Here is a 10,258-nt window from a genome sequence, read left to right as displayed (position 1 = left end):
CCAGCGGAGGCCTGTACAGATGTGTCCAGTGTACTATACACTGCATCAAAGTGCTATATAATGTATTTCACTATAGGTTTGTTTAAAGGGATATTTAGTTGGTTGACTTGCCCACACATATATAATTTAGCCCTAGTTGCCCTTTATTCCAAATGTGAGCTAACTGCTTTGTTCAAATGTTCATTAAGGCCATCGTTTGTCTTCCTCTCTGTATATAGCAGTGTGCACATTGCCCATCTATCCATGACTATTTCTGTGAGGAAAATCTGTCAGTGAGCAAACAATTTATCCTCGATATCCTTGATCTGGTTGAGAACTAACAGTCTGACAACAAGATGAACAACAGAAGGACTCCAGACTAAAAAAAAGTACATTTGCTTATGAATGTGTGGACCGAGGTACAGCAAATCTCCTCTGTTAATCAGAAATCTGAGGCCAGGAAACTGGCTTTAAGCATCTTAGCACCAGCACCAGACCCCCATCACTATATGAAATATTCAGCCTTATATGACATGAGCCTTAAGATGAGGGGACGATACTGACTGGTCACAGATTTCCAACACCTACCAAAGAATTCCAGTACAGCACAATATGTCTTCAGGGATGATAAGTCTGGAGGTCAGTTCAGTTCCGGTTCTCACAGAAAACCACTTCATTCGGTACCTGCTCGACGACACTGCAAAGAGTGCTTACCAATCTTAACAAGTGGAAATATCTTGAATATAGTCAAAGTGCTCTAGGGGCCAGATCTCAGGACAGTGCGCACACATCCACACCTAGTTACCCACACACTACCATCATGTTTTTGGGAAACCAGTGAACCTGAAGTAAACCCCAAATGGGCATGAAAAGGACATGGATGGAAATTCCTCCCAGACAGTAATCTGAGCTCCGGATCAAACCAGGGACCCTGGAGATCTGACGCAGCAATACAGCACCAAGGGAATACATTATATCTAGCTCTTTACTCTTTTCCAATGTTAGTTAGATACAGTTGAGCAGCTGAGGGTTAGGGGCCTTGCTCAAAGACAGTTGCAGGTGCTGGGATTTGATCTCACAACCTTTGTTTGTTTTTTACACCCCTAGTTGTTTGGTATGTGGCTTCAACCTATTACATTGGACAAATAATTATTAGTCTTTATTTGGGATAAAACAAGCCTTGGCTAAGCCGTTTTAGCTTCTCTCTCCCATGGTAACAATGAAATTGGCTGCGTTCCTCTGTTGGTCCTGGAGCACTTGGAGACCTCCTTCCACCCTAACGTGTAAGACTAAATCTCCTGTGCTGACCATTGACCTGTGCTGAGCTAGGGCCTAGGTTAAACCCTTGGAATTCCGAAGTGTAGGTGTGTGCCACACGTGGGCGATTACAAAAGGGTCTGTAGGGGGGAATCAGGACGAATGCATTTTTCAGATGTGCTGAGCACTGCACAACCAACTGCAATGTCAAAATGAGTTCCAGTACATATGTTGATTGTTATACAACAAACAAGAGCAAATGAGGAACAAACAATCTCCCACTACTGGCACTAGGAGGCCATCCATCAACTTACACTTTTACTCAACCTTTCTTCATCTTCATCTTCGCTCTCTGATGTGGTGCGCATCATTGTGAACCTGTTGACAGCTACAGCTGGTCTGTGCTGGTGGTCCAGGCACTCAGTGTCCAAGCAGGGGATCTCTAGGGATCCTTTACATCATCCGAAATTCTGATGTATGAATCAAGCGTCCATCTGTACCTGTTAAACCGCAATGGAATGCACTGCGATCGAGAGCGGTCTAGAACCCTCCAAAGCTCCAGCAGGCTTCTCCTCTGGCTCAGTGGGGGGTTAATGTTGGACAGTGGCTGCAGTCCTTCGTGAGCAGGGATCATCTTCCATGTTGGAGGAAGTAAGAGAGGAGAGAACCAGGCCTGTGGCTCCAGGGAGAACAGGAAACTTAGCCGAGCTGCTGACCACAGCCTCCAAAGAAAACACTTTGCCTCATGGCAAAATCAGAACCACATGTAGAGAAAAAAAAAACAGGGAAACTGCAATAATGGAGAGGCTGTGTTTCCTCTCTGGTGATTGGCTATGCCTTTGGGAACTGGCGCTGTTTAACCCTTGGGACACACAAGGCTTAGGTGGAGAGGTGTGGAGTGAATGAGTCAGTCAGGGTGCGAGGGGAATTCAGACTCAAAGTGACCTGCGCAGGAATTGACACTTCACTGGTGTTGAAGAGACAACCATAGTCAACCCAGAGTCCATTTTTCTTGTCATCATACTTAACACAGGGATCGAGGCACAGAGTTTAATAAACAAATCCGAACAGATCTACTCCTTGCTTTACTGAAACAGGTCTGATGTCAAACGAAGTGGTAATGCAGGTAGTCTAGATTTAACTAGAAGAAGAAAACAGACAGTGAGGAGACAAAATTGGAGATATTACACAGGAAGTACTGTAGACCGATTCTGACTCTGAAAACAACAAGATCAGACATGAGTGAAACAGGTGTTTAAATATACAGAGGGTTGTGTTTTCATGCTTAAACTTGCTGGTATAATGTATATCACGAAACCAGCTCCGTGGGACACACAGGACGCTTGTAAACACTCAAGAACATCTGTCCTGCGGGGTTATTTTTATGTGCCATGTCTCATTTATACGTGTGAGTAAAACATAAGCTTCATACAAATCCATTCTAACCACACCCTCCCACTTTGTGTATGCTGTGGACTTTATTTAAAATGATAATATACCAGATGGCACAGTGGTGCAGAGGGTGGTGTTGTCACTCATCCTGTTTGATCCTGAGCTCGGGTCTCCCAGTGTATATGTGGGTTTCCTCCAGGTTCATGCTGGTAGGTTGATTGGCTGCCCTAGGTGTGTGTGTGTGTGTGTGTGTGTGTGTGTGTGTGTGTGTGTGTGTGTGTGTGTGTGTGTGTGTGTGTGTGAATGCTGTGCTGCAATAGACTGGTGTCCCATCCAGGGTGCTTCACTGCCTCAAAACCAGTGTTCCTGTGCTAGGCTCCAGGGAGCAGGTGAGGTGATTTGTGATGTGAACACAGAGGAACTTGAAGTTCCTGACTCTTTCCACAGCAGCTCCATTGATAGTAGTGTGTGGTGTGCATCATAAGAGCAATGACATCATCCATAGACCTGTTAGAGTGATATCCAAACTGGAGAGGGTCCATGATTGAATATATGGGTTGAACTAGCTGCTTGAAGTATTTCATGATAGTGGAGGTCAGTGTGACAGAAGATGACAGGTGTCTTTGGAGCTGGGACGATGGTGAAGCATGATGAAGACCTCCACAATCTGGAAGGTGTCTGCTCAAAAATGCATAGAGCTGGTGTGCTGTTTGCATCGGAAGAGCATAATTTAATTCAGTTTTCAATATTTGTTGCCTTCCCTGGCAAGAGTACACACAGAGGAAGAGATGTTAAACCATATGAAGGTTTGGTTTTTTACTTAAGAGCTCATTAGAATTTGCTCATTGGTCTACGGTAGTAGACCAGCGCAAACCCGTTGCTCAGTGCAGAGCTTACGAGTGAGCTCATAGCTGCCTAAGTATAGCCTGGCCTTGATTAATGAGCTCTAAATGGGTATTTTCCCCATGAAAACACTTGGCAGTTGAGTGAGTGATGAGCTATTGCAGGCTCGTGCCAGTAGTGATGGTGGGGGGGCGTAAGGTCAGAGTCTGGCTGTGCTGTGGGGCTATTAGCGTGGGGGTCCTCATTCCAGCTCGCCATCCTTGCATTGCCTGAATCAGACATACAAGCGCTGTGAAAACTGAAGCACCATTAAGAAAATAACCTGAGGCTTCATCTGCCCTGCAGCAGACCATCATCTGTACCGAGTGAGAGAGGGAAAGAAAGAGAAAATCAGAGAGAGAGAGAGAGAGAGAGAACAATCTGTCCATCCACTCTTGCATGTAGCTGGGAACTGAAATGTGTGATATAAAAATTATTGTAGAAACATATATAAATAGACTAAATAAATAAATAAATAATAGCATCTTTAAATATCATAGAGGGGGCATTAAGGGCAATCATGTTCTCATCACAAAGCACAGTAAATGTGCATTATTGTACCGTTTTCATTCTTAAACATTCTTATAGGTCACAATTAACACGGACAATTAACTGTCAGATCTGCAGACTATACAGATTTACATTAGAGAGGGCTAAAATAAATGCTCGTGTATTCCACCCAGTAATGTGTGTGTGTGTGTGTGTGTGTGTGTGTGTGTGTGTGTGTGTGTGTGTGTGTGTGTATAATGACAGGCCTTCAAAGGAAAGTTTGGTGTTGAGCTGCCTGGACGGATGAGCTGAAGATAAATAATCGGAGCCTATCCCTGAGAGAATTCGTGTAGGAGGGGCAGAGAGGACGTGGTAGAGAGAGAAAAAAGGCAGACAGAAGTTTTATGGGTCATGCTTGACACTTCACCAGACCAAACTAAAATGTACGAAAGGAACAAAAAAAAAGGGGCAGAGGGCAGATGTAGCTCAGACTCACATGATGCTCCCAGCTGCCTACCCATGTTTTCCCCAAATCTCGGCAGGCCTCATGCGCAAAACCTGCTGTGAAACGTAAAGAAACGTGCGAAATGTATTGAACGTTTAGCAAGCGATAAGGGAGTATCTCAAAAAGTTCCGAAAAGTTCATCTTCATGGCAGTAAAATCAGAACACTGTAGACAGTTCCCTTTATTTAAAACCTGAAGTGTCTGTTACTACAGAAGCAAAGCAGGTGTAGAGTGCACTTCAGGGTATTGATTTATAGTGTTAACACTGAATGTGTTTGATTAGCGCCAGCTGAGGTGTTGCTTCCAATCTCGACTCGTGATGTCTGAACATTAATAGACCTCTTAAGTCACACTGTGCTTTCTTTGGTAGTTTATGATCACATTTTGTTGCAACAGGTTTAATTTTGTACTGACCGCTGGAATTCCTCGGAGGAATTTTATGGGAAGAATTTACACTGAACAAAAAAAAAAAGAACAAAATCAACATAAAGCGACTTAGCAACGTTTTGGACCACCACGAGCAGACGGACCAGAACGGAACAGCTGGATTGTGTCTTGTCTGAGATTTTGGACCTGAGGATGAACACTTGATGAAATAAAGACGTTCTCGCGAATGGTGTTTTGGTCCTAAATGTCCCATAGGTGTTCGGTTCAGTTCCGGTGACTGGAACACCCATGAAATATAGATTTGCACCATTTGAACTCATCAAACCTTTCGGTGAGTCCTCGTGCCCTGTGCACGTGGACATTGAGATCCAAGAGGTTTAATCATCGGATGAAGTCAGAAGATCAGTCGGAAGAACTGAAGAACGCCGAGCTTTCCCTTCATTTGTATTTCAAAACGCAGACGTCATGTGAACAGAAATCTAAATAAAGCATAAGCAGTAAGAAGAAACGATTTGGGCCTATTTATATCCCATCGCCCTTTAGAGCGAGTTTTAATAGCTTGGTTTGACTTGTGTATTTGGAGACAAGAGCGCATTGTGATGCGTCTAATGGGTAAAACAGCTCCGGCACGGGCTGCTTCCTCTCTGTCTGTCTGCCAGCAGTGATGAGGAGAGGAGTGGTAGGGTACGTCAGACAGCTCTGGGACGTCTCACCGAATACATACTTATTGACAGACGCAACATGGCCACGTCTCCTGTGTCCTTTTATCTACACGGCAACCGCATTAACGAGTCTGAGGACCAGGGGCTCCTTCCTGTCTGAGGGGAAACTCGTAGAAGCGTGCGCTGCGCAGTTGTGTACGCTGCCACTGTGAACAATTAATCGCAAGTGACATCCTGACGATATTATGAGGACGGCGTGCAGCAGCGGCGGCTCAAGTTAATCCGAAAAAAAGTTCACAGATGAGCCATTACAGCCACAAAAAGTTTCCAATATCACCACCAGCCTCCGTGCTCTTTCTCTGGCAAGACAATAAATAAATAAATAAATAAATATGTATTGCCAAAGGTTTTAGAGAGTATTACAAAACATTATAAAACACACATAAATAGGGAACACTGAGTTATTGATTCTCCATTTTTCCATTTGCAGCAGAGTCATCACTTTTTTTGTCCATAACATGCAGCTGAAGTTAAGAGCCGAGTCAGAGGACATGCTGAGTAAAGTTTTCTTTACTAACTAGATTAGATTTTTTTTTTTTTTTACATAATTAGCAAAGAACCTGGATGGCCTGCTAATCTTACGGTCTCATTACTGTTACTGTAACTACTACAGCACTTATCGTGATTGATAACACCCCGGTTGGTTTTTCACCTAAAACACAACAATACATTAATAAGCATGTAGTTAAAGAAGGGTGAACTGATAACAGCTCCCGGGTTCCACAGATCTCTCTCTCTTTTTTTTTTGTTACTTTAAAACCAGTGCCAAGCTTCGATGAAACTTGAGCCCCGGGGCTTTTAATGCTGGAGGTCAGTGGACTGGGCTGATATTATGGCTCCCCAGTTGCATGCCGTTTTTCCTTGTCTCTCTCATAATGAGTTTTCCAGTGCAATACTGCTTAAGGCCTACTTTTATGTTGCTCATTTACGCGCGTCAGTGCCAACCCACACACTTCTCCTTCAGGAGAACAGCTCCCAGAACATGGACACAGAGCAGCCTTTCGTCTTAATATTTAATGCATTTATCATCTGACAAACACTTCTTTTTTCTTTCTTTTATTTCCCCCCCCTTTTTTTTGGTCCTCACAATAGCCTAAAGCATGGTCTAGATTTGGAGCATCTTAGGAAGAGAAGTTGTGTAATATGTAAATGTAAGGGGTGTGTGTGTGTGTGTTGGGGGGGGGGGGGGGGGGGGGGGATAACCATTTGAACCATGATAGAAACTTGCTGTTGCTGTTCATAGTCTTTTAAAACTCCCTTGAATTGAAAACTGAAAATTCATCTGAACAGCCTATGCACACTGGAGAAGACACAGGTAGAAAATGTTCTCAAAGTTATTAACTAATTGGCTTTCTTTACCGAACGATTCTTTTTTTTTTTTCTTTCTGTCTTGTAGTTATTTTCTAGCAGCACCTACAGTTGCAATCAAAATGATTCGACCCACATTGCAAATCGGGTTTATTGTGAAAACGTGCAGACTTTCAGCTGTTTGCGATGAACAAATCAAACAAAAGCGATTGAAATAGTTCGACACAATGAATGCTTCAAGTGGTTTCCCCAAATTCAACTGAAAATGCAACTTATAATGACTTCTCCGGTCTCAAAATTAAAAACTTCCTGGCGAGCATCTTTAGTACTTAGCAGAGCTCCGTTTGCTGTTCTGACCTTCTGCAAATGAGATGCAGAGCTTCTGGCAACGTTCCTGAGGAATCTAATCCCATTCCTCATGAGCAATGGCCTCCAGTGCAGTAATGTTCTTGGGTTAGTCATTCTAATTTGCAATTAATTCAATTCAGTTCATTACAGGCTACAAATGCCTGCATAAGCAACACTTGTATCGTGTCAAGATTCTTGTAGTTATTGTATTTCAAACACCAAATCGGACGCAGGAGGAACGCGTACTCCCAACATTCCCTGTTCCCTAGTTCCATTAACCTATTAGTGGTACAATATCAGTGAATGTAAATAGAAAGAACAGACAAGGAGTTTCTTTGTGTCTGTCTTAAGGATGGGGGTTATCCTTCCACCACCCCCCCCCTCCCCCCCCACACACACACTTTTTCTTGCTTGGATATGACTTATCCCCTAAACCTTTTGCAAAAAAAAGACTGCTTTCTTTGCTTGAACAATTCCCCATTCAGTCAAAGCTGGCAAATTTTCCACACTACGCTAAAACGTCGGTGTGGAAATCATCAACTTTACAGTACAACAGAAAACACATCTACACGATCTCAGTAAATAATGACTGATCAATTTTAATGCTAATTCAAGATGTCTGCTGAACTTTTAGACCATCGCGTCACAAATATGCTAGCAGATATGTTTACTATTTAATAAACGAAAACAACATATCAGTGGACAAATTTGTTTCATTGTTCGATTTGTTGGCACGGAGGCTAATAAATGTATAGGTTTATGTATAAAGAAATCCCTGATCCGATGCTCTTTTTCTTTGGACTTCAGGATGCAGCTGATGGCAGTAAAACGAGTACACTGAGATCTTATTGGGCTCCAAAGAATTCATACAGCAGGCCCTTGCTGAGCGTGGGATACGGCCCAGACTGTTAGCAATGCAGAGGGCTCGACTAGATGGACTGTCAGGTTGAAATCTTCACCATCTCATTTCCGCTAATGCCCATGCCAAGTGCAGTTTGAACTATTTGTGCTGGTGCAGACAGACGCTGAGTAGCAGACAGAGCTGTTGGCTGGCAAGAGCCCTTCAACCATGTCCTTACAAATACACAGAATCATCAGACTCCAGGCACCGGTGAATAATACCTGCCCTTAAGCCACTAGTTAGAGTTGAAAGCCTCCCAGTGTTGCTGATTTTGACTGCTGGCCTATAACATGTCATGTTGAGTCAGCAGGCCTTTACCTCGATCTGTAAACAAACGATCAGCATTACATTCGAAGTGCCAATCATTTACTGAAAGACCTCATGCACTCTGAGGGGAAAGAAAAGCGAAAATGGCTTTTCAGATAAGCATTATTCGAGTGACCACACTGCGCTGTAACAAGCTCAGACTCCACACCGCCTAATGTGAAACATACCGCATTATAACTGAGCACCTTTTTAGGTGTAATATGCTGGGACTGCTGGGACTCTGAGGAGGCACTAAGACTCCTGAAGCGACACACCATCTCATAATGACGAGGACGAGTTTAAACCTGTTCGGATGTTAATGTTAATGGGAACTAGCACTCTCAAAGGTCAGTCGTGGTGTGTTTACTAATTATTCATAAAAATGTGAATAACATTCTGTCTAACTGGATTAGACAGAAAAGCTTCCTCTCTACAGGAATGCTGCACCACCGTGCCGACTTTTCTGAGTCATATAACAAACTTCAAACGTCATTCTTACAAAGTGAGTCTATTTTAAGTCTGAGACTCACCTCACAGGCAGGAATACAGGTACTATTCATTTTAAGGTTATCACAAGCAGGGCCCTTAAGGAGATACTAGCGCATTTATCAGTTTAGCACGACTTACTCAAGTGTAGTCAAATCAAGTCAGGTAGATGTTACTGTCATCTCATCCACGTACTCGTATACAGTGGAAAGAAGCGTCGTTAGTTAGCAACACATCAATACAGTATGACACCTTACATGAATAAATCTTTTTTTGTATGGAAAACCAGTTTACCAGAGAGTCACGACTTTTATAGATAAACATTTTATAAACATAGAGAAGCCTTGCATTTGTAAAGAAACTACGAATCACAAGTAGATGTATGAGTACAAGTGTAATGAATATGTTGGCCAGTCTTTTAGTTGTGTGTATATATATATATATATATATATATATATATATATATATATATATATATATATATATGCAAGTTTTTGTGAGACCTTGTTGATTATAGTATATATATTATATAGTATTATATGATGCAGAAATCTTAACGATGATACATAATGAATGTACTTACTAAAGACACGGTCGCACATGTTACTGTGATATTTAACAAAGTATCAGATATTCACGAGTGCAAAAGTAACTGAATCCTTTTCAGTCAAAGAAAGAGCTTTGGCTTGGCCAGTCCGTTAAACAGAACGACTTTTTTTTGATGGAGTTTGAATTCCTTAACATTTCTCAGATTTTGTAATTCCTTTAAAACAATCCTATTCAAGGACACTCCCACCACCGTGCTTGACAGTAAGGATGAGGTTTTGTTGGCGGCGGGTGGTGTTGACCAAACACGGGCTCTCTATGCGTGAGCAGAAAGTTCCATTTTGGACTCTTTCTGTACTTTGTTCTCTGGCTAACTCCAAATTTGCAGCTTGCTTCTTAAATGGACCGAACACGGACCCGTGCATAGATGCCATTTCTGTTCAAGGTTCTTCTTATTGTTCATCTACGGTATGCACCATGTCTCCAGGAGCAGTTAATGATAATGATAATGAGTCAGAATGGTCATGTGGGGTGTAATAAAGTTGACTTGACTTCAGAACAGTAGAGTAAATCTGAGGTCAATGGGGAACAGCAGAATTTGAGAGCAGCCTTGTCAAATGCTGCTGCTTCTACTATCAAGAATACACACTTCCTTCAAGGTTAAATCTCATTCAGAGGAGGATTCAGAGTAATGCCGCGTATAATATTTTCATCTATGAGTCATTTCTTAGAAACAAATGATCAGAAAAC

The sequence above is a fragment of the Ictalurus punctatus genome, chromosome 14 (assembly GCF_001660625.3).
Source record: "Ictalurus punctatus breed USDA103 chromosome 14, Coco_2.0, whole genome shotgun sequence".
In the NCBI taxonomy this organism is placed as follows: Eukaryota; Metazoa; Chordata; class Actinopteri; order Siluriformes; family Ictaluridae; genus Ictalurus; species Ictalurus punctatus.
This window is presented reverse-complemented; position numbering follows the sequence as displayed.